Source organism: Hemitrygon akajei, chromosome 17, assembly GCF_048418815.1.
Source record: "Hemitrygon akajei chromosome 17, sHemAka1.3, whole genome shotgun sequence".
NCBI lineage: Eukaryota > Metazoa > Chordata > Chondrichthyes > Myliobatiformes > Dasyatidae > Hemitrygon > Hemitrygon akajei.
The window spans coordinates 89,236,768-89,262,440 of NC_133140.1; the positions used below are offsets into that span (position 1 = coordinate 89,236,768).

The 25,673-nt window shown below is 43.1% G+C and overlaps 1 protein-coding gene across 1 annotated transcript in view; it reads left to right on the top strand.

Annotated features, from left to right (window-relative positions):
• Positions 1-263: 263 nt before the first annotated feature.
• LOC140740895 (Fanconi anemia core complex-associated protein 24-like) overlaps positions 264-25,673 on the top strand; it is a 194,050-nt gene continuing 168,640 nt past the window's right edge. The window contains exon 1 of the mRNA XM_073070507.1: positions 264-328. The gene's annotated coding sequence lies outside the window, so the exon portion shown is untranslated. The remainder of the gene's footprint in view (positions 329-25,673) is intronic.

Here is a 25,673-nt window from a genome sequence, read left to right on the forward strand (position 1 = left end):
CTTTTAAAATGCTGTGGATCCGATCCGAGACATCCCTGGCCCTGGCACCAGGCAGGCAACATACCATCCGAGTGTCTCTATCCGTTCCTCTGACTATGGGACGTAGAGGAATAGAGGCCCCCCGCCCTTGTCGGACCCCGCTAATGGAATCCAACAGCTTCTGGCCGAGTGTCCAGCTAAACAAACACATGGCGTTGTCGTCAACGTTACCGACCGTGTCACGTGAGCTCCGCGCCAGGCGCCTGCGCACACCGCCCCTTTACCACTTGGAACGGCGCAGGCGCGGTGTCGGCAGACGCTGTGGACGGGAGGCGAGCAGAGGGGAAAGGTAAGGGTCTGGGCGGGGATACCATGGTGACGGGGTCCAGCCGGAACGGAGGATCTTGGCTGGCGGGAGGGAATGTCGTTCGGGCGGCGGGGGCTGCTGTCAGCTGCTCTGGATGGAGTCGAGCCTGCAGAGTGAGGTTCGATCTGAACACTGAGCTGGTTCTGGGACGGAGGGGCTCGGTTAGTCTGAGTTCAGTCGCTGCTGGGCTCTAACGCCTTGGCGTGTTTGTAGTCCAATCCACAGAAAATCGGACGCCACTGCACCCAATAAAGGGAGCTCGAAGTAAAATCTTAAATATTAGGAAAGCCGAAGTAGATAGATTATTGACAAGAAAGGGGTGGTGGGCAAAAATGTGGAGCTGGAGACACAATCCACTCTTATTGAATTGCAAAGCAGCCTCAACTTCCCCTTAATTTTCAAGTCTGTATGCTAAAGTGTCTCAGAGTCCCAAATAATAATTTGTTTTAACTGAAGAATAATCAGGTTAGTCAGCATTTATGGAGAAGACACATTTGGCATTATAACTAAAATCTTGCTCAAAACTGCAGAAGCTGGCCCATTACTAATGGGCTTTTGTTTTGGAGAATGTTTACTTGTGAATGAGACTGATTTTATGATAAAATATTTGCATCTTTTATACATTTTGCATTTATTTATATGTAATTGTTTCATTAAAAAAGATGTGCTATAACATTTAAATTGGGATTGTGTGCAAAAGCTGCAAGGTTATGGTGCAACTGGAAAAACTCTGAATCATTGTGTTCAGTTCTGGTTGCCTCATTATAGGAAGGATGCCAAGTCAGGAGAGAGAGAGAGAGAATCCTGAGGATTACCATCTCAGCTGATGAAAGGTCGTCACTTGAACTGGGAATTCTGCACAGATGTATCCTGATCTATAGGGAGCATTTCCTTTGCTTCCTGTTTTTATTTTATGTTTCCAGCCTGCCTGGTATTTTGCTCTTTGGAATTGATGCACGGTGGTTTCACAAGGATGCAAGGCATACATCTAAGGCTTATTATATCTACAGTCGTGTTCTTTATTACCTAGACAACTGTTTTTATTGTGAAGTTGGCTTCTAAGAGCAAAGATGTAATGCTGAGGTTTTATAAGGTATTGGTCAGACCACACTTGGAACATCTTTTTAGTGCCCTTATCTAAGAAAATATGTTATGGCATTGGAGACGGTTCACAGGAGGTTCATGAGAATGATTTGGAAATGAAAGAGTTGATGCATGGGGAGCGTTTTGTGACTCACTGGAATGGGGAGGGTGGGGAATCTCACCCAATTGAATGTTGAAAGGTCTGGATGGAGTGGATGTGGAGAGGATGTATTCTGTAGTGAGTGAGTCTAGGACCAGAGAGCACAGTTTCAGAATAGAGAGGATGTGCATTTAGAATGAGATGGGGAGGAGTTTCTTTAGCCAGAGAGCTCTTAAGACATTAGATTGGATGGAGTCAGAATGAGGAATCATACTTAAAAGTAAAATGAGAAAATGCTGTAAGTCGTTAGCAGATCAGGTGTGTGGTGGTAGTGCCAGCAGGGTGGAGGCCATGCATTCATCTGGGGAGGTGTAAACAGAGGAATGAAGAGAAAACAGAAATGCTGAAATTGTGACGAGCATGGCAGGATGTTGAAAATGTCTAGCAAGGCTGTCATCTGTTTTTAAAAAATAGATTACAGGTGTCCCCCATTTTTCGAACGTTCGCTTTACGACACCTCGCTGTTATGAAAGACCTCCATTAGTTACTTGTTTTCGCTAACTGAAGGTGTTTTCACTGTTATGATAAAAGGCAGCGCGCGCGCCGAGCAGCTGAGCTCCTCCCCCGGAACTGCATTCTAGCCGGCATTGCTTAAACACGTGCCTGTGAGCATCTGTGCTTTATGTTGATTTATCTTGTGCATCCGTTAGCAAGATGAGCTCTAAGGTATCGGAAAAGCCTAAAAGAGCGCATAAGTGTGTAAAACTAGACATAATTAAGTGTTTCAATCGTGGTGAACGAAGTAAGTACATAGTGAGTTTAGCTAAGGAGGCTGGGTTTGTGGAAGCTGACGAAGATGATGTTGAAGAGGTTTTGGCATCCCATGACCAGGAACTGACAGATGAAGAGCTGATGAAGAGGAAAGGATAACAATTGAAGCCGCACACAGTAGCAAACTGCTCCAAAGTGATGTTGTCTAGGAACTGAACGGGAAGCAATTACGTGAGATTTTTGCTGCGATTGACAATGTTGTGATGATTGCAGAAAAGCATGACTTTAATTTTGAAAGGGTATGTCGGTTTAGGGCATACTTGCAGGATGGTTTGAGTGCTTACAAAGAACTGTATGATATAAAAATGCGCAAGGCTAAGCAGTCAAGCATACTGTCATTTTTCAAGCCTTCCACGTCAGCCACAGCAGACAACGAATCTCAACCTTCAACATCGAGGCAGGCAGACATAGAAGATGACCTGCCTGCCCTGATGGAAACAGACGACAATGAGATGACACCCCAGTCTCCCACCACCCCAACCTCCGACGACTCAAACTCTGCCTAACACACCTTCATCAGTGTGCTCAGTCTTCCTGATTCCGGTAAGTGAAACTACACTGTACATACATTATTTCTACTTTATATAGGCTGTGTATTTTTGTGTTATTTGGTATGATTTGGCAGCTTCATAGTTCAAAGATTACTGGAAAGAGTGCTTCTGCCGAGAGCGCTTGTGTGAGATTTTCACTACGGTGGACAGTGCTGCAATGGTTGCAGAAAAGTATTCCCACTTTATATAGGCTGTGTATTTATCAGATCATTCCTGCTTTTACTATATATTACTATTATTTTAGGTTTTATGTGTTATTTGGAATGATTTGGTAGGTTATGTTTTGGGCCTGCAAACGCTCACAAAATTTTTCCATATAAATAAACAGTAATTGCTTCTTCACTTTACGACATTCCAGCTTATGAACCATTTCGTAGGAACGCTCTATCTTTGAATAGCGGGTGAAACCTGTATTTCTCATGTGTACATTGAAAAATCCAGTGAAATGCATCATTTGTGTCAAAACAAATCAGTGACGATGTGCTGAGGGAAGACTACAAGTGTCACCATAATTCTGATGCCAACATAGCATGCCCACAACTCACTAACCCCAACCCGTACGTCTTTGGAATGTGGGAGGAAAGTGGAGCATCTGGAGGAAACTCGAGGGGTTATGGGGAGAATGTGCAAACTCTTTAGGGGCAGTGCTGTAAAGTGTTAGGCTAACCGCTATACTACCATGTCATACTCTGTTATAGTTACGACACTGTTAATCAAAATTGGATAGTTCTGATTGGAGTTGGAAGGCCTTGTTAGCTGAAATTGTCAAACACAGTGAGAATTGTAATGTGCCGAGATAGAAGATGAGATTCTCACCTTGTTTATTTTTAAGGAGAGATGCAGTGTGGAGCAGGTTGACAAGCCACACCACCCTGCACCCCTGATTTAATCCGAGCTTAATCACGGGACAGTTTACAATGACTAAATAACCGGAAGAAATAGGAGCAGAATTAAGCCATTGAATCTGCTCCGCTATTTCATCATGGCTGATTGATTTTTTTCCCTCTCAGCCCCAAATTTCTGCCTTCCCTCCCCCGCCCCCACCCCGTATACCCTCATGCCCTGACTAATCAAGAATCTATCAAGCTCTTCTTAAATATGCATAAAGATTTGGCCTCCACAGCTGCCTGTGGTAACAAATTCCACAGATTTGCTGCTCTCTGCCTAAAGAAATTCCTCCTCCTCTCCATTCTAAAAGGACGTCCCTCTATTCTGAGGCTATATCCTTGGGTCATAGACTCTCTGACCATAGGAAACTTGCTCTCCACATCCACTCTATTGTTGTGGCAGAAGAGCTATTCCACACTGTATCTCTAAACAAAATAAAATCAATAACGGATAGCACATTTGACTGAATTGTTGGAGTTGTGTGTATAAAGAGGAAACAAAGGATAGTGCAAGGTGCATCAAGGATCATTGTGGAAAATAAAAGCTGAATGTTGCTGATGCAGGAGGTAAAATGTTGCTGTAGATAGAAGATTGGCTGGAGAATAGGAAATAGAACTAGTAGAAGTATGACTTTCCATTTGGCAAGATATAATCATGACTGTAAAACCCAATCTTTTGGTCAGCCGGTGAAATTGTACACTTGGTTTACTCCCTATCATGTTTCTTTATTCTCTTCAAACAAATGGAAAGCAATTCTATCACTGATGTTAAATATTAATTGCTTGTTTCCTAGCTGACTGGGATTCTGATGCTGCTCTTGTCCCAGATGTGAGGTTCCTCTTCCATGTTGACTGTGGGTCTCTGAGCCGTCAATGCCAATGGACTTAACATTTCTTCTTTTGTCTTTATCCCATTATCAGATTATTACATTCATCAAAATCTATATAAACCAATCAGACACAAGGGAGAATGGAATTAATTGCTATGATAGTTTTCTTATTATGGGTTTCATGACCAAGTTTCCTCAAACCAGTATTTTGATATTTTAACCTAGGCCTTTAGTTACCTCTTATTAACACAGTGACATTTGCTGTCTGCTCTCTGAGGCCTTGGATATAATAGCAGATGCTTCCAAGTGACCTATATATTTTTCTTATCTCACCACCATATGATAGCCTCTTGTGTCTTGTTTTCAATTTATTAGATTGAGACCTTGGGCCTCTGACTAATAATAATGAGATTTAGAGAATGTAGCCTTGTAACTTTGTCCCTTTTATCTCATGAAAATTTAGTCTGTTTGTATTTCACAGCATAATTACCACACATGGTTTTTCAAAACAGCATCTGAATCAGGTTTATTATCACAAACATGAGAAAATCTGCAGATGCTGGAAATCCAAAGCAACACACACAGTGCTGGAGAAACTCAGCAGGTCAGGCAGCATCTATGGAAATGAGTAAACAGCGACATTTTGGACTGGAAAGGAGGGGGAGCAGTCAGAGTAAGAAGGAGGGGGAAGGGGAGAAAGCGGTACAAAGTGGCAGACAACCGGGAGACCCGACTTGAATTGGGAGACTACTTTGTTCTGTCTGCCACAAAAAGCCGGGTCCCTCTGGTGGCTACCCATTTCAATTCCACTTCAGATTCTCATTCTGACATGGGTGCCTCTACTGTCGTGATGAGCCCACAATCAAGTCGGAGGAGCAACACCTTGTATTCTGTCTGAGTAGCCTCCAACCTGATGGCATGAACATCGATTTCTTGAGCTTCTGGTAATTGCCCAGTCCAGCTCCCCCACTTCACCATTCCCTATTCCTGTTCCCCTCTCACCCAACCTCCTTACCTGTTCACCACCTCCCTCAGGTCCTCTTCCCCTTCCTTTTCTTCTGTCCACGACTATCAGATTCCCCCTTCTCCAGCTCTTTATCTCTTCCACCAGTCAACTTCCCAGCTCTTTACTTCAGACACCCTCCCCCTCATGGTTTCACCTATCACCACTTTTATTTCTTCCTTCCCTCCTTCCACCTTCTTGCTCTTACTCTAATTCCCCCTCTTAACACCCCCCTCCAGTCCCGAGCAAGGGTCTCAACCCAAAATGTTGACTATTTACTCTTTTCCATAGATGCTGCGTGGCCTGCTGAGTTCCTCCAGCATTTTGTGTGTGTTCCTCAGGTTTATTATCATGACATACTTTCTGTACCTAATAAAGTGGCCAGTGTGACCTATATATAGGTGAGACCCGACATAGATTGGGAGACCACTTTGCCAAACACCTATGCACCATCCACCAGGAAAAGTGGGATCTCCCTGTGGCCACCCATTTTAATTCCACTTCCCGTTCCGACATGTCAGTCCGTGGCCTTGTCTACTTTTGCGATGATGCCACACTCAGCTTGGCGGAGCAACACTTTATATTCCATCTGGGTAGCCTCCAACTTCATGGCATGAACACAATTTCTCGAACTTCCGGTAATGCCCCCTACCCCCAACTTTACCATTCCCCATTCCCTTTTCCCTCTCTCACCTTATCTCCTTACCTGCTCCTTTTCTTTCTTCCATGGCCTTCTGTCCTGTCCTGTCCCTCTCCTGGTTTCACCAAATACCTTGTGTTTCTTCTTCCCCTCTCCCACCTTCTACTCTGACTCCTCATCTTTTGTTCTCCAGTCCTGATGAAGGGTCTCGGCCTGAAATGTCAACCGTTTACTCTTTTCCATAGATGCTGCCTGGCCTGCTGAGTTCCTCCAAAATTTTGTGTGTGCTGATTGATTTCCTGCATCTGCAGATTTTTCTCTTGTTTGTTACTGAATGTTCATGGTTTTCGGCTTCTGCACCCTACATGGTTATTTGAGTTACTGTCACCTTGCTGTCATCTTGATCTGGTCTGGTTATTCTTTGTCCTGTCATTAACAGGGTGTTTTATCCCATAGAACTGCTGTCCACTGGATGCTTCTGTTTTGTTTTTTCTTTTTTGCACAATTCTCTGTAAACTCTAGAGCAGGGGCTCCCATGGACCCTCTACTGTTAACAGAGGGGTCGTGGATCACAGGTTGGGAAACCCTTCTAGAGACTGTTGTATGAAAATCCCAACAGTTTCTGAGATACTCAAACCACCCTGTCTGGCACCATCATCAAACTCACTTCGATCACAATTCTTCCACGTTCTGAGGTATAGACAGACAGACATACCTTATTGATCCCGAGGGAAATTGGGTTTCGTTACAGTTGCACCAACCAAGAATAGAGTAGAAATATAGCAAAATAAAACCAAAAATAATTAAATGATAATAAGTAAATTATGCCGAGTAGAAATAAGTCCAGGGCCAGCCTATTGGCTCAAGGTGTCTGACACTCCGAGGGAGGAGTTGTAAAGTTTGATGGCCACAGGCAGGAATGACTTCCTGTGACGCCCAGTGTTGCATCTCGGTGGAATGAGTCTCTGACTGAATGTACTCCTGTGCCTAACCAGTACATTATGGAGTGGATGGGAGTCATTATCTAAGATGGCATGCAACTTGGACAGCATCCCCTTTTCAGACACCACCGTCAGAGAGTCCATTTCCACACCCACAACATCACTGGCCTTACGAATGAGTTTGTTGATTCTGTTGTTGTCTGCTACCCTCAGCCTGCTGCCCCAGCACACAACAGCAAACATGATAGCACTGGCCACCACAGACTCGTAGAACATCCTCAGCATCATCTGGCAAATGTTAAAGGACCTCAGTCTCCTCAGGAAATAGAGACAACAACTTTGAGATAACAACTTTGAACAACAACTGAGTCTTGACTGTTTTGTGTATTGAGATTGGCTGATTAGACATTTGCATTATCAAGCAGGTGTACCTAATAAAGTTGCCGCTGAGTGGATGTTGTGCAATTTGTTGTTTTGAGGCAGCTGGACAGTGCAATACATAAAAATTACTGTAAGTGATGAAATAACTAAGTACAACAAAAGATGAATAACAAGGTAATACTCTAGAACTGTTCAGAAATTTGATAGCAGATGGGAAGAAGCTATTCTTAATAAAAAGGAGTACACCCTATCCTCGTTATATGTTTTCAGACAATGCAGATTCACAGTTATGAGAGGAACCTATTTCTACCAACGCCTCCTTATATGCATCCAAAACACTCAGTTATGCGAGGAGCACCGCTTTCCCATCAGTACAAGTCAGGTGTGTGCACCTCACAATCTCACTCCAGCTCGTCTCGCATTAGTTTTGGCAATGTGTGGATGTGCAATCTTGCACTCTTAAACTTCTGTTGGTTTTAACTACGGTGCAGTGATTTTGTACTTGAAATATTTAACTGTGCCTCCTAAGTGTCCGATGTCATGTCCTGGGCCATCAGCCGAGTGGCAAAGAACCGCTGTAATACTTGAAAAAAAGTTGGAAATTATAAACAGCGCGGCATCATCTGAAGGTAACACAGCTCTGGGACGCTACTACCAGGAACAGAATCTTGCCTTTAAAGTTCTTTTGCTGCTTGACAATGTGCCAGCCCATCCTAAACATTTGGACAGCATTCATCCTAACATAACAGTGCATTTCCTGCCACCCAACACAACATCACTGATTCAGCCACTCAACCAAGGTGTGATCCACATTCAAGGTTTTTTTTTACGGCGAGCTATCTCTCAGATGCTGCAAGCAACAGACGATTTTGAAAATCCTGGGAGTTTACCAATAGTGAGGGAACGGTGGAAGTCAGAACACTTGCCACAAATGGCGGTGGACATGGACCCAAGTTTAGAGCGGAGTCAGCATTTCCGTTGTTCCCTGCCATCAACCCCTCTTCCCTACAAGCAAATTTATGCTGAAAAACAAAATGCTGCCAAGCAAACAACCCTCACCACTTTCTTCAAACCGGTGCCAGCAGTTCTAAGAGTTCTGTGAGACTTCCTTCACCCCTTGCTGTGCTTGATATGATCCCGACACCCACTCATCTCCCGGAGCGAACACACCTGCCACTGTTGGTGAGTACTGTAATCCCTAGTATGTTAAATTTCAACTTGCGCTGAATATTACCTTAAATTGATGAAATATAATACAAATGTTGCCTTGTGGTACTGCTTTTGTGTCATATTGGTATGAAAATGTGAATAAATTACAGATAAAACATATTCAGGAAGTCCTCTGGAACACATCCCTATTTTCTCCATTTAAATAATTATTCACATTATGCATTTTCACATTATGCGTCGACTGCGAGGAACGTATCCCCCGCATATAATGAGGATAAGGTGTATGTGTCTTCAGGCTCCTGTTCCCTCTCCCTGATGGTAGTATTGTGCAGAGGGCATGTTCTGGAAATTGATGGTTTTTAGTGATAGATGCTGCCTTAAAACATAGAACGTGGTGCTGCACAGGAACTGGGCATTCAGTCCCCATTCATGTGCCTATCTAAACATCTACAGTGGCATGCAAAAGTTTGAGCATCCCGGTCAAAATTTCTGTTACTGTGAATAGTTAAGTGGGTAGAAGATGAACTGATCTCCAGAAGTCATAAATTTAAAGAAGAAACATTCTTTTCAACATTTTAAGCAAGATTGCTTTCAAGAAGGAGCTAGATAGGTATCTTATGGATAGGGGAATCAAGGGATATGGGGACAAGGCAGGAACCGGGTATTGATAGTAGATGATCAGCCATGATCTCAAAATGGCGGTGCAGGCTCGAAGGGCCGAATGGTCTACTTCTGCACGTATTGTCTATTGTCTAAGATTAGTGTTTTATTTTTGTTTTGTACCATTTTAGAGTGAAATAAAGGAAAGGAGCACCATGCAAAAGTTTGGGCACCCCAAGAGATTTGAGCTCTCAGATAACTTTTACCAAGGTCTCAGACCTTAATTAGCTTGTTAGGGCTATGGCTTTTCCACAATCATCATTAGGAACGGCCAGGTGATGCAAATTTCAAAGCTTTATAAATACCCTGACTCCTCAAACCTTGTCCCAACAATCAGCAGCCATGGGCTCCTCTAAGCAGCTGCCCAGCACTCTGAAAATTAAAATAAATGATGCCCACAAAGCAGGAGAAGGCTATAAGAAGATAGTAAAGTGTTTTCAGGTAGCCGTTTCCTCAGTTCGTAATGTAATTAAGAAATGGCAGTTAACAGGAACGGTGGAGGTCAAGTTGAAATTGCCCTCTCTCGCCTTAAGTACATGCCCTCTGCACCACCACACTGTCTGCACTGCATCTTCTGTGTAGCTGTAACACTTTATTCTGTACTTTGTTATTGCTTTCCCTCAGTGTACTGTTATAATGAAATGATCTGCATGGGTAGCATGCAAAAGTTTTTTACTGTACATGGTAGATTGTTTTATTATTGGTCTAAATAATTATGCAGACTATCTGAATGTTAGGAGAATTGAATGCAAAAGCAAGGAGATTATTCTTCATAATCAAAAAGCTTCAGAACCTCGGTGTCTGCACTTCCCTCTGCAACTGGATCCTCAACTTCCTAACTGGAAGACCACATTCTGCGCTGATTGGAAATAACATTTCCACCTCACTGACAATCAACACTGGTGGACGTCAGGGTTGTGTGCTTAGCCTACTGCTCTATTCAAGTGCTATCTATAAATTTGCTGGCAATGCAGCCATTGTTGGCAGAATCTCAAATAGTAATGAAAGAGTGTGTGCAGGCGCGAGATATACCAACTAGTTGATTGGTACTGTAGCAACAATCATGCACTCAGCGTCAGTAAGACCAAATAACTGATTGTGGACTTCAAAAGGAACAGACACACTAGTCCTCATAGAGGTGTCAGAAATGGAGAGAGTGAGCAATTTCAAGTTGCTGGGTGTCAATATTTCTGAAGATCTGGACCCAACATATTGATGCAGCCACAAAGAAGGCACAACAGCGGCTACACTTCATTAGGAGTTTGAGGTGATATGGTATGTAATCTAAAACACTTGCAAGTTTCATTACTGCGGTTCAGAGTAATGAAAGTCAACTTGATTGAAATGTATCCTGAATGGTCCTGATAGAGCGAATGTTTTCTAATGTGAGAGAGTCTAGAAACGCAAGTACATTGTTTAAAAGGAAAGAGTCACTCATTTAAGGCAGATGAAGTATTTGGAATTACTTTCTCAAGGAGCTGTGGCAACAGTATTTGAATTATTTTAGAGCATAATACATAGGAGCAAAATTAGGCCAGTTTGCTCTGCCGTTCTATCATGGCTGATTTATTATCTCTCTCAATCCCATTCTTTTGCCTTCTCCCCATAACCTTTGACACCCTGACCAATCAAGAACCTATCAATCTCTGCTTTAAACATACTTCATTGCCTTGACTTTCACAACCCTCTGTGGCAATGAATTCCACAGATTCAGCACCCTCCAGCTAGAAATTCCTTCTAATCTCTGTTCTAAATTGATGTCTTTCTATTCTGAGGCTGTGCCCTCTGGTTTTAGACTCCTGTGCTATAGGAAATGTTCTCTCCATGTCCACTTTATTTAGGCCCTTCAATATTTGATAGTTTTGAGGCTGATGCAGATAGATTCTTGATGAGCAAGGGGGTGAAAGGTTATGGTGGGTAGCAGGAACATAGAGCTGAGATTACAATCTGGTCAGTTGTAGCCTTGTTGAATTGTACATGTAGTTCAAGGGGCTGAGTGATCTACTTATACCTGTAATTCACATGATGTACAATTAGATTACTTCCAAGAGCCCAAGTGATGTAAAAGTTGGAGAGCTCATTCTCAATCACTTATCCAGTCAGCTAGGTTGCTTCATTTCAACAGGGCCTTGGGTCAAAATCATTTGGCACATTCAAAATGCTGGAGGAAAACAGTTGATGTTTCAGACTGAGCCCCTTTATCAGGAATCTAGAGTACTGCTTTCATTTCAGAAAATCACAGTTTGTTGAAGGTCGTTCTCTCGGAGAAACATACATAGCATCTTCTGCAGAATCTCTTGTGTTTATTGTTTCTGTCTGAGATGCTGCAGTGCGGATTAATGAGAATCATACTGGGACTTGAGAAATTACATTGCACATCTCCTGTTTTTTTAAATAAAGGTAATCTTATTGAGTTCCTGAAAATTTTTTAAAGGATTTATTGGTGTAAATATAAATATCCTATTTTCCCAGGCAGTGATAATCTATCAGTGAGAAGTATTATTCAAAATGAAATTGATGTGGTTTGGAAATGGTGTGCGGTGACATACGGTCCCTCGTGTGCGTGGGCTAATAGGCTGTCAGATCCTCACTGAGCTTTTTCATCTCTTGGGGAATGTGTAATACAGTTCAAGATGGATGTAATTAAATTTCACCGCAGTATGTGCTAGATTCCCCCTGGGAGCAGTTGTATTACATTGATCGTTAGCCCCAGCTTTCTCTGAGGCTGCTCTAGCTATGTGTTAGTTTGCTGTAGATCTGTAGATCTGAAAAGGTAAGGACAAAGATTTATGAGCAGAAGCCTTAAGACAGGTTTGCAGATTGGATTAGTTTTATTTTTTTTCTAGCCTCCTTCCCAAACCCATAAAGTACTACTACGTTTTAAATTTAATTTTATTTAGTGACACAGCGTGGAACAGACCCTTCTGGTCCAACGAGCTGCACTGCCCAGCAACCCCCAATTATCCCGAGCCCAATCACAGGACAATTTACAATGAACAATTAGCTTACTAAGCAGTACATTTTTGGACTGTGGAAGGAAACCAGAGCGCTCAGAGGAAACCCACACCTTCCATGAGGAGGATGTTCAAATTCCTTACAGAGGAAGCTGGGATTGAACTCCAGTGCACTGAGCTGTAATAGTATTATGCTAACCATGGAACCATGGAAAATCCCTTAGGCACAGAATGCCTTCTCAAAGATTCCCCTTCTTCACAAATATGTTCATAGGATATCTGATTCTGTCAAGGCCACGTCTCTAAGTCTGATCTTCTGTGTCCTTGGAGTATTCACCTCATATTACCCAGAATGCTGATGCTAATTTCAGTAATGCTGTTGTGCTTGATGTAGTACAGCATGACAGGAGAGACAGAGAGGGTGCAGAATAGTTTCATCACCATGTCGCTTGGAGTGGGAGGCTGTAGTTGTTAGGTAGGCTGGGGTTATAATGTTTAAGGTGAGAGAGAGTAAGAACAAGGGAGATGTGCGAGGCAAAGTTTTACACAGTGGTGTGTGCCTGTTGTGATGGTGGAGGCAGACATGATGGTGTTGTTCAAGAGGCTCTTGGATAGATACATGAATGTGCAGTAAATGGAAGGATGTAAACATTGTGCATGCAGAAGGGATTAGCTGGGTATTTGATTACTGTTTTAATTATTTTGGCCACGACGTGTGTCGATCCTTTAACTTGCTCTAAGATCAATCTAACCCTTCCCTCCTGCATAGCCCTTCAATTTTCTTTCATCCATGTGCCTCTCTAAGAGTCTCTTAAACATCATTTCTGTGTCGATGACTGTGACTCCATGGGACATTGTCAAATGCCTTTATTGCAATCCACATATATTGTATCAAATATGCTACCCTAAACACCTGAGTTAATGAGTTCACAAGGATTTTATTTTTCATGATGGTTTGAGAGGAGGAGAATCTGTGTACTGGCAGGAGATTGGCCAGTCTGATGATGCGATTACTGAGAAGGAAATGGGGTAATCATTTGCTATTTCTATTTTTCAAGGAAATCAGTGATTCTCTGTCAGAAAGCTAGAATCCAGGAGTTGAAATTTAGCCCAGCAAAATTCCATCTTTTAGCATACTAATTTTGAAATGTATTGGGAGTAATGTTCAATATTTGCATTGGCTAATTCATTGAAACTCAGGTGCCAGCATCCTTGTTAGTTTTCTCTGTAGATGACAAGAACTGTGTACAATACTCCAAATGTGTCTGTTTGCAATGCAAAAGGTTCAAAGGTCCATTTATTATCAAAGCATACATATCCATACACGACTCTGAAATTTGTCTTCTCCAGATAGCCACGAAACAAAGAACGTGAAAATTGTTTAGAGAGGAACATCAAAACCACCCCCCCATACAAAGAAGAACAGCATCTCAATCATCAACCCCCCCCCCCCCCATCCCCTCCGCATGAAACAGAACAGGAACGTCAACCCCCAAATAACCCCTCCCCCACACAAGTTACTAACAGAACACAACAGAACATCGCCCTCCAAACAGCCCCACCTCTCTCACAACAAAAAGGAAAAGGAGCAGACGATTTCAAAAAAAAGTCACAGCATATGAAAACCATTAGTCTGAAGAAGTCCACATTCCATAAACACTGAACCACGATACCATCCTATGCTATCACTGACAATCATTGAAAGAGGGACACCACACGAGGTAGAGAGGACTACCTGCCTGCCTCAGCAAGCCACACAGCCATAGGTTGCTCACAGAATCCTTACTGACAGCGATCAAAAGTAAGGCAGTCAACACTGAGCTGTCACTCGCCTTCTGCATTCGCCTCCGTAACTTCAATCTTCCTCAGTGCTTTAATCGGTGATTATGGATGCTTTAACCGGCGAAATGGAGTTGAACATTGGCTCATGCCCCACCTTGGAAGTTTCTTTACATCAAGACTGTCCGAGAAACGTGCCCACCTTCTGGAGTCTTCTCAGAGACAGCAAAGCACTGGATCACTCAATCGATCACCAAGCTGTAAATCACAGGCTCTGACAGTTGCAGAAACATATTTAGGGTGAAAAACAGGTGTAAGAGAAGGTTTTTTTTTAAAAAAAGACATTTTTCAATAGTTCTACTTAATATTAGAAAAATATCAGAGAAATACAAAACACATCCTGAATTCTTTTTTTCGCAGACATGCCTGAAAACAGAGTGCCCCAAAGAATGAGTGACAGTTAAAACGTTAGAACCAAAAAGCCCCCGACTCCCCCTCCCACGCTTAAGCACCAGCAAAGCAACAACCCTCCCCCACCCACCCATTTCTGCAAAAAAGCATCAGCACCCTCCACCCACCAGCAAGCAATAACAAAGCCCCCAGTAAAGACCATAATCTGCAGAACAAAAACTAATCGTTCACCCACCAATGCAACATGTCTCTGACACTGAGAGCGAGAGAGAGAGAGAGAGAACGAACAACAAGCTTCAGTTAGTGACACCAGCTTAGATTCAGCCCATCCGCAGCGCTGCAATGCCTCGCAACCCCGAAGGGTCGTGTGTCTTCTAGGCCACGTCCAATGTTCCCTCTAATTTTTAGTAGTCAGTGCACAAAAATCTTATGTTGTGCAATTTTTTTTCCTGTGACAAAAGTATGTGTGCACTGAATGCAGATATGGCACAGTTTATGTAGGTTTACAAAATATTTGACATAAAACTGCACAGAGTAACAACAAAATAACATACCGTAGATTCCGGATTATAAGCCGCTACTTTTTCCCCACATTTTGAACAGCTTTGAACTCTGCGGCCTATAATCCAGAGCGGCTAATACATGTTTTTTTTTCATGTCGCCTCGTAAACATTTTGCCTCGTAACAGTAGACCAATAAAATTGATGAGTAGTTCACAGAGGTCCAATGAAATTGTACGATAAATCAAGCGCACTTTCACAATTAAATTATTGTAAATCAGTCATTTGTACTCACCCTCATCAACATGGAAAATACTCGAAGAAAAGCAAGACCCGAGCGCGTCAGACCCGATTAAACCCGATCGCGTTACGCAAGCGCGTCAGACCCGATTAGACCCGATCGCGTTACGCAAGCGCGTCAGACCCGATTAGACCCGATCGCGTTGCGCAAGCGCGTCAGACCCGATTAGACCCGATCGCGTTGCGCAAGCGCGTCAGACCCGATTAGACCCGAGCGAAAACGCTGCTTTTAAGTTAAAGTCGATCAATAACTTTTCCTGGTAGGCTGCAGTATATATATTTTTACCAGTCGCTAGGAGATATTGGAATGTTGTTCGTGCTGTTCAGTAAAAAAGTATATGCAACGTAATTTGTGTTACCGATACGTATGTATATTTAAAAGTAGCGGTGCGGCCTAAAATCCGGTGCGGCCTTTACAATTAAAAAATTGATTTTATTTCTAAAATTAGAGCCTGCGGCTTTTAATCAGGTGCGCTCTGTAGTCCGGAATCTACGGTACATATTTAAGTCACTCAGTTATTTTTTCTCTCCTGTCTTTGGTATTTACCCATTCTTTGATCTCCTCTGGGTTTGATCGTTCTCGCTCTTACTCATCTGCACTCAGCCATAACGTGTGTAGCACTCCTGTAACGGATAATGACGGGTCCTGTTGCCTGAGCTTTTGTATACCGTCCAAATGTGATTTACTTGCAAATGACGCTTCAAAAAGTCAAGTTTCCAAATATCATCCCATTTCTTTCCGCTAGCAAATTCACCAGCAACTTTCACATCACGACACTACAAACAGATAACTGCAGTTTCCGAATCATAAATATTTCTCGTAGCTGAATGTTCATGACCTCATGAGCTTTCAGTGTAGCAGTTTCTATTTGTTAAGCCATTCAACTTCACACAAATTTGCAGTTCTTTTGCACTTCACGCTCTTTGCTTCTTTTGAATTCAACATAGTGAATCAATTTTATTTCAATAAAAACTTAGTAAGTTATCTACAGGATTTGAAACAGATCTTTGTAATCTTTACGATAGGAACACTGTCCGCCAAAGATGGCTGCCGCCGTGATGCAGCTGTACAAACCGGACCAGGAAAGGTGAGGTGACGTAAATTAGTAACATGCATTGTGGTATTTGAAAACCGACTAACTAGTTAACAGAAACATTTAGCTAAAAGATTATTTTCAATAAGTATAATTATTAATTACTACATTATTTTAAGTAACTAACCTTTTGTGCGCACGTTAATTTCCTTTGTGCGCACAGCTTAGAGGGAACATAGGCTATGTCGTTGGGATATCAAAAAGTGGCTGATCGTGACCCCCCACTGCACTGCAAAGTACCGAGGTCAGGGTCTTCAGCAGGACCCCATCCACCCTGAAAGGCAAAAGGAGAGGCATCAAAGGTAGAAATTAAACTGTTTCCATAGGTTAACATGAAGGAGTTGCAATTTAGCACCATCATGACTCCGCTTCTGCCTTTTCGAGAGCTAGCTGGAAGATATCGGCCGAAGAAGCGTTGTACGCTGGTGCCATCTTGACCCGAAGTAGCAAATGTGTCTGAATACTCTAAATGTGTCTGAAGAGGGGGATGTGCAATGCACGAGCTTGATCTGCAGTTTCTCACTAACACTGGGTTACGGTGCTGCTGGGTACGGATTTTCAGAATCAGGTTTATTATCACCAGCTTGTGACGTGAAATATGTTAACTTAACAGCAGCAGTTCAATGCAATATGTAAAATAAAAGAAGAAAAAGAAATAAAATAATAATAAATAAATCTTATTCAGTATACATATATTGAATAGATTTAAAATTATGCAAAAAAACAGAAATATTATATTTATATTTTTAAAAAAGTGAGGTAGAGTCCAAGGATTCAATGTCCATTTAGGAATTGAATGTCAGAGGGGAAGAAGCTGTTCCTGAATCGCTGAGTGTGTGCCTTCAGGCTTCTGTACCTCCTACCTGATGGTAACAGTGACAAAAGGGCATGCCTTGGGTGCTAGAGGTCCTTAATAATGGACGCTGCCTTTCTGAGACACCTCTCCTTGAAGATGTGCTGGGTACTTTGTAGGCTAGTACCCAAGATGGAACTGACTAAATTTACAACTCTCTGCGGCTTCTTTCATAGAAACATAGAAAACCTACAGCACAATACAAGCTCTTCGACCCACAGAGTTGTGCTGAACATGTCCCTACCTTAAAAATTACTAGGCTTACCCATAGCCCTCTTTTTCTAAGCTCCATGTATCTATCCAAAAGTGTCTTAAAAGACCCTATCATATCCGCCTCCACCACCGTTGCCAGCAGCCTATTCCACGCACTCACCACTCTCTGAGTAAAAAAAACTTACCCCTGACATCTCCTCTGTACCTGCTCCCCAGCACCTTAAACCTGTGTCCTCTTGTGGCAACCATTTCAGCCCTGGGAAAAAGCCTCTGACTATCCACACTATCAATGCCTCTCATCATCTTATACACCTCTATCAGGTCACCTCTCATTCTCCTTCACTCCAAGGAGAAAAGGCCGAGTTCACTCAACCTGTTCTTATAAGGCATATTCCCCAATCCAAGCAACATCCTTGTAAATCTCCTCTGCACCCTTTCTACGGTTTCCACATCCTTCCTGTAGTGAGGCGACCAGAACTGAGCATATTACTCCAAGTGGGGTCTGATAAGAGTCCTATATAGCTGCAACATTACCTGTCAGCTCCTAAATTCAATTCCACGATTGATGAAGGCCAATGCACCGTATGCTTCTTAACCACTGAGTCAACCTGTGCAGCTGCTTTGAGCGTCCTATGGACTCGGACCCCAAGAACCTTCTGATCCTCCACACTGCCAAGAGTCTTACCATTAATACTATATTCTGCCATCATATTTGACCTACCAAAATGAACCACTTCACACTTATCTGGGTTGAACTCCATCTGCCACTTCTCAGCCCAGTTTTGCATCCTATCAGATAGATAGATAGATAGATACTTTATTCATCCCCATGGGGAAATTCAACTTTTTTTCCAATGTCCCATACACTTGTTGTAGCAGAACTAATTACATACAATACTTAACTCAGTAAAAAAAAATATGATATGCATCTAAATCACCATCTCAAAAAGCATTAATAATAGCTTTTAAAAAGTTCTTAAGTCCTGGCGGTAGAATTGTAAAGCCTAATGGCATTGGGGAGTATTGACCTCTTCATCCTGTCTGAGGAGCATTGCATCGATAGTAACCTGTCGCTGAAACTGCTTCTCTGTCTCTGGATGGTGCTATGTAGAGGATGTTCAGAGTTATCCATAATTGACCGTAGCCTACTCAGCGCCCTTCGCTCAGCTACCGATGTTAAACTCTCGAGTACTTTGCCCACGACAGAGCCCGCCTTCCTTACCAGCTTATTAAGACGTGAGGCGTCCCTCTTCTTAATGCTTCCTCCCCAACACGCCACCACAAAGAAGAGGGCGCTCTCCACAACTGACCTATAGAACATCTTCAGCATCTCACTACAGACATTGAATGACGCCAACCTTCTTAGGAAGTACAGTCGACTCTGTGCCTTCCTGCACAAGGCATCTGTGTTGGCAGTCCAGTCTAGCTTCTCATCTAACTGTACTCCCAGATACTTGTAGGTCTTAACCTGCTCCACACATTCTCCATTAATGATCACTGGCTCCATATGAGGCCTAGATCTCCTAAAGTCCACCACCATCTCCTTGGTCTTGGTGATATTGAGACGCAGGTAGTTTGAGTTGCACCATATCACAAAGTCCTGTATCAGTTTCCTATACTCCTCCTCCTGTCCATTCCTGACACACCCCACTATGGCCGTGTCATCAGCGAACTTCTGCACATGGCAGGACTCTGAGTTATATTGGAAGTCTGATGTGTACAGGGTGAACAGGACCGGAGAGAGTACGGTTCCCTGCGGCGCCCCTGTGCTGCTGACCACCGTGTCAGACCTACAGTCTCCCAACCGCACATACTGAGGTCTATCTGTCAAGTAGTCCACTATCCAATCCACCATGTGAGAGTCTACTCCCATCAATGTCCTGCTGTAACCTCTGACACTATCCACAACACCCCCAACCTTTGTATCATCAGCAAACTTACTAACCTATCCCTTCTCTTCCTCATCCAAGTCATTTATAAAAATCAGGAAGAGTAAGGGTCCCAGAACAGATCCCTGAGGCACTCCACTGGTGACCGACCTCCATGCAGAATATGATCCGTCTATAACCTTTCTTTGCTTTCTGTGGACAAGCCAGTTCTGGATCCACAAAGCAATGTTCCCTTGGATCCCATGCCTCCTTACTTTCTCAATAAGCCTTGCATGGGGTACCTTATCAAATGCCTTGCTGAAATCCATATACTCTATATCTACTGCTCTTCCTTCATCAATGTGTTTAGTCACATCCTCAAAAATTTCAATCAGGCTCGTAAGGCACGACCTGCCCTTGATGAAGCCATGCTGACTATTCCTAATCATATTATACCTCTCCAAATGTTCATAAATCCTTCCTCTCAGGATCTTCTCCATCAACTTACCAACCACTGAAGGTAAGACTCATTGGTCAATAATTTCCTGGGCCATCTCTATCCCCTTTCTTGAATGAAGGAAAAACATCTGCACCCTCCAATCCTTCGGAACAGCTCTTGTCCCCATTGGTGATGCAAAGATCATCGCCAGAGGCTCAGCAATCTCCTCCCTCGCCTCCCACAGTAGCCTGAGGTACATCTTGTCCGGTCCTGGCAACTTATCCAACTTGATGCTTTCCAAAAGCACCAGCACATCTTCTTTCTTAATATCTACATGCTCGAGCTTTTCAGTCTGTTGCAAGTTATCACTACTATCACCAAGATCCTTTTCCATAGTGAATACTGAAACAAAGTGTTCATTAAGTACCTCTGCTATTTCCTCCGGTTCCATACACCCTTTCCCACTGTCACACTTGATAGGTCCTATTCTTTTACGTCTTATCCTCTTGCTCTTCACATACTTGTAGAATGCCTTGAGGTTTTCCTTAATCCTGCCTGCCAAGGCCTTCTCATGGCCCCTTCTGGCTCTCCTAATTTCATTCTTAAGCTCCTTCCTAGTAACCTTATAATCTTCTAGCTTGCTAACATTACCTAGCTCTCTGAACGTTTTGTAAGCTTTTTTTCTTGACTAGATTTATTACAGCCTTTGTACACCACGGTTCCTGTACCTTACCATAACTTCCCTGTCTCATTGGAATGTACCTATGCAGAACTCCACACAAATATTCCCTGAATATTTGCCACATTTCTTCTGTACTTTTCCCTGAGAACATCTGTTTCCAATTTAAGCTTCCAGTTTCTTGCCTGATAGACTCATAACTCCCCTTACTCCAATTAAACACTTTCGTAACTTGTCTGTTCCAATCTCTCTCTAATGCTATTGTAAAGGAGATAGAATTATGATCATCATCTCCAAAATGCTCTCCCACTGAGAGATCTGACACCTGGCCAGGTTCATTTCCCAATACCAGATGAAGTACAGCCTCTCCTCTTGTAGGTTTATGTACATATTGTGTCAAGAAACCTTCCTGAACACACCTAACAAACTCCACCCCATCTTAACCCCTAGCTCTAGGGAGATGCCAGTTGATATTTGGGAAATTAAAATCTCCCATCACTACACCTTTCCAGGATCTGTTTCCCTATCTGCTCCTCGATATCCCTGTTACTGTTGGGCGGCCTATAAAGATCACCCAGTAAAGTTATTGACCCCTTCCTGTTCCTAACCTCCACTCACAGAGACTCCGTAGACAATCTCTCCATGGCGTCCACCTTTACTGCAGCCGTGACACTGTCTCTGATCAACAGTGCCACGCCCCCACCTTTTTTGCCTGCCTCCCTGTCCTTTCTGAAACATCTAAAACCTAGCACTTGAAGTAACCATTCCTGTCCCTGAGCCATCCAAGTCTCTGGCGACTGCACAGGTCCAAAAGTCTCTTCTTTCAGTCCTCTGCAGTTGTCTCTCTATACCAGACAGTGATGCAGCTTGTCAGAATGCTCTCCACGGTACATCTGTAGAATTTTTAGATTATATTTGTTGACATATCAAATCGTTTCAAAGTCCTAGTAAAGTATAGCAGTTGTCTTGCCTTCTTTATAACTGCATCAATATGTTGATACCAGGTTAGATCCTCAGAGATCTTGACACCCAGGAACTTGAAACTGCTCAGTCTATCCACTTCTGATCCTTCTATGAGGATTGGTATGTGTTCCTTCGTCTTACCCTTCCTGAAGATCACAATCCGCTCTTTTGTCTTGCTGACATTGAGTGCCAGGTAGTTACTGCGGCACTAATTCACTAGTTGGCATATCTCACTCCTGTACGCCCTCTTGTCACCACTTGAGATTCTACCAACAATGGTTCTATAAACAATGGTTGAATCATCAGCAAATTTATAGATGGTGTTTAAGCTATGCCTAGCCACACAGTCATGTGTATACAGAGAGTAGAACAGTGGGCTAAGCACACACCCTTGAGGTGCACCAGTGTTGATCGTCAGCGAGGAGAATATGTTATCACCAATCCCCATAGATTGTGGTCTTCCAGTTAGGGAGTCGCGGATCCAGTTGCAGGGGGTGGTACAGAGGCCCAGGTTCTGCAACTTCTCAATCAGGATTGTTGGAATGATGGTATTAAATGCTGGGCTATAGTCAATGAACAGCATCCTGACGTAGGTCCTGCATGAAACTTTATTCATATTCCCACCAGAGATTATTCATGGGACAGAAGAAATAAGGTTAACAACAGTGCTCATTCTTAATTAAAAAAATGATGTTTACAATTAAAGTAATTGCACCCAGAAGTGATTGTGTTCCCCTTGCAGTAAGTACAGGAGGTACTGAATAAAGTGGCCTCTAAGTGTATGTCCAATACAAAGAAGAGTCATGGTATGTTCACTGAAGGCCTGCCCTTTAAGTATCCTGTGTCCTTTTGCCTGCAGGGTTTCTCCTCTTGGTTTCTGCCCCTCTGCTCCTCTCCCTTTTTGATCTATATAGTAATTAACCATTCCTGAATTATATCCCTTCATTCAATTGTACATCTTTGTTTTATTTGTTATTAGCTCTGTTCCTCCTTTCTGAAACTGAACCACCCGTGATCCGGTATTTCCGCATCGCCGAGTCATTGCAAACCACTCCCCTGTAGTGGTAAAGCCCATTAAACCACCCCCCCCCCCGAATTGTTCGGTCTCCTAATTCCTGTGTCCACTGTTATATGTGGGAAACAGATAACCAGAATTCAGTTAATGTTCTATTCTAGTCAACTATCTATTGTTCCAAGCATAATATTTCCCCAGCACATTCTCTAATCTTGTACATTCTGCATGTTTTAACTGTATACAGGAACCCAACAAGTCAGGCAACATCTGTGGATAGGAAAGTAAAGTTAACACTTCATCATGTAGATAGATAATTTATTGATCCCAAAGGAAATTATAATGGCACAGTAGCATTACAAGTGCACAGATATAAATATTAGAAAAGTAGAAAAAATAAAAAAAAAGTTACTTATTTGCTATCCTGCTTTAGGTTGACTCATTACAGAGCCTAATGGCCAAAGGTAAGAATGACCTCATACCGCTCTTTGGAGCAGCGCAGTTATCTTAGTCTATTACTAAAAGTGCTCCTCTGTTCAGCCAAGGTGGCGTGTAAAGGGTGAGAAATGTTCCAGAATTGCCAGGATTTTCCATAGGGTCCTTTGTTCTGCCATGGCCTCAAGTGTGTCCAGTTTGACTCCTACTACAGAGCTCTATAACAGTGCTCCTATAACAGGCACCGTAAGAGGAAAAGGTTAGTTTTAAGTTGTAGAGAAGGTAGGAGAGTAGAGACCAAAGAGGATGTAGGTGAGGTTGTAACTGAATGCTCACAGCTATATTCATCAAGAATGCTATTTATAGTTGGAGAATTTGGGGAGGAGGACAGTGACATTCTAGAACATGTTATGAGAAAGGAAGGGTTGGATTTTTTTTTTTGCCGGCTTAAACATAGCAATACAGGGCCCTTGGTCCACAATGTTGTGCTGATCTTTTTACCTACTCTAGGATCAATCCAATCCTCCCTTTTATATAGCCTTTTATTTATCTTAGATCCATGTGCTGATCTAAGTCTCTTAAATATCCTTAATGTATTTGCCTCTCCCACCAGCTCTGGCAGCATGTTCCACACATCCACTGCTCTCAGTGTATAAACAAAAAAACTACCATTGACATCCTCTCTATACTTCCCTCCGATCGCCTCAAGATTACACCCCCTCGTATTGGCTATTTCCAACCTGGGAAAATGTCTCTAGTGTTCACTCGATCCATGCCTCCTATCTTGTACACCTCTATCAGGTTGCATCTTGTTGGTAAGTTTCTTCATCATTCTTCATCTGTTAGTACATAGTTTGAGCGGTGATGTAGTTACCTCTAAGTTGCAGGAGGTAGATACCTGGGTGACTGTTAGGAGAGGGATAGGAAGTGAGCAGCCCTACAGCTGTTCCCTTCAGTAATAAGTTTACCATTTTGGATACTATTGAGGGGGGCAATGTGTTGGCATGTGGCCAAGTGGTTAAGGTGTTGGTCTAGTGATCTGAAGGTTGCTAGTTCGAGCCTCTGCTAAGGCAGCGTGTTGTGTCCTTGAGCAAGGCACTTAACCACACATTGCTCTGCAATGAGACCAGTGCCAAGCTGTATCGGCCCTTGCCCGTCCCTTGGACAGCATCGGTGGCGTGGAAAGGGGAGACTTGCAGCATGGGCAACTGGCGGTCTTCCATACAACCCTCCCCAGGCCTGTGCCCTGGGAACTTTCCAAGGTGCAAATCCAAGGTGTAAGGATGGTCTCTCGACTAACAGAGGCCTGTGTGTGTGTATATATGTGTGTGTGTGTGTGTGTGTGTGTGTGTGTGTATATGTGTGTGTGTATATTTATATATGTGTGTGTGTGTGTATATAAAAGGGGGGCAACCTACATTGGTGGAGATGCAGCGACCAGGTCTCTGGCACTGAGTCTAGCGCTGTGGCTTAAAAGGGGAGAGGTAGACTGTAGTAGTGATAGGAGTGCCTTAGTTAAAGGAGTAGAAATGAAATTCAGTGGATGCGATAGAGACAACCAGATGGTATGTTGCCTCCCAGGTGCTAGGGTCAGGGATGTCTTGGATTAGAAACATAGAAACATAGAAAATAGGTGCAGGAGTAGGCCATTCGGCCCTTCGAGCCTACACAGCCATTCAGTATGATCATGGCTGATCATCCAACTCAGAACCCTGTACCTGCTTTCTCTCTGTACCCCCTGATCCCTTTAGCCACAAGGGCCATATCTAACTTCCTCTTAAATATAGCCAATGAACCGGCCTCAACTGTTTCCTGTGGCAGAGAATTCCACAGATTCACCACTCTCTGTGTGAAGAAGTTTTTCCTCATCTCGGTCCTAAAAGGCTTCCCCTTTATCCTTAAACTGTGACCCCTCGTTCTGGACTTCCCCAACATCGGAAACAATCTTCCTGCATCTAGCCTGTCCAATCCCTTTAGAATTTTATACGTTTCAATAAGATCCCCCCTCAATCTTCTAAATTCCAGTGAGTATAAGCCTAGTCGATCCAGTCTTTCTTCATATGAAAGTCCTGCCATCCCAAGAATCAATCTGGTAAACCTTCTCTGTACTCCCTCTATGGCAAGAATGTCTTTCCTCAGATTAGGGGACCAAAACTACACACAATATTCTAGGTGCGGTCTCACCAAGGCCTTGTACAACTGCAGTAGAACCTCCCTGCTCCTGTACTCAAATCCTTTTGTTACGAATGCCAACATACCATTTGCCTTTTTCACTGCCTGCTGTACTTGCATGCCTACCTTCAATGACTGGTGTACAATGACACCCAGGTCTCGTTGCATCTCCCCTTTGCCTAATCGGCCACCGTTCAGATAATAATCTGTTTTCCTGTTCTTGCAACCAAAGTGGATAACCTCACATTTATCCACATTAAATTGCATCTGCCATGAACTTGCCCACTCACCTAACCTATCCAAGTCACCCTGCATCCTCTTAGCATCCTCCTCACAGCTAACACCGCCGCCCAGCTTCGTGTCATCCGCAAACTTGGAGATGCTACATTTAATTGCCTCGTCTAAGTCATTAATATATATTGTAAACAACTGGGATCCCAGCACTGAGCCTTGCGGTACCCCACTAGTCACTGCCTGCCATTCTGAAAAGGTTCCGTTTACTCCCACTCTTTGCTTCCTGTCTGCCAACCGATTCTCTATCCACATCAATACCATACCCCCAATACTGTGTGCTTTAA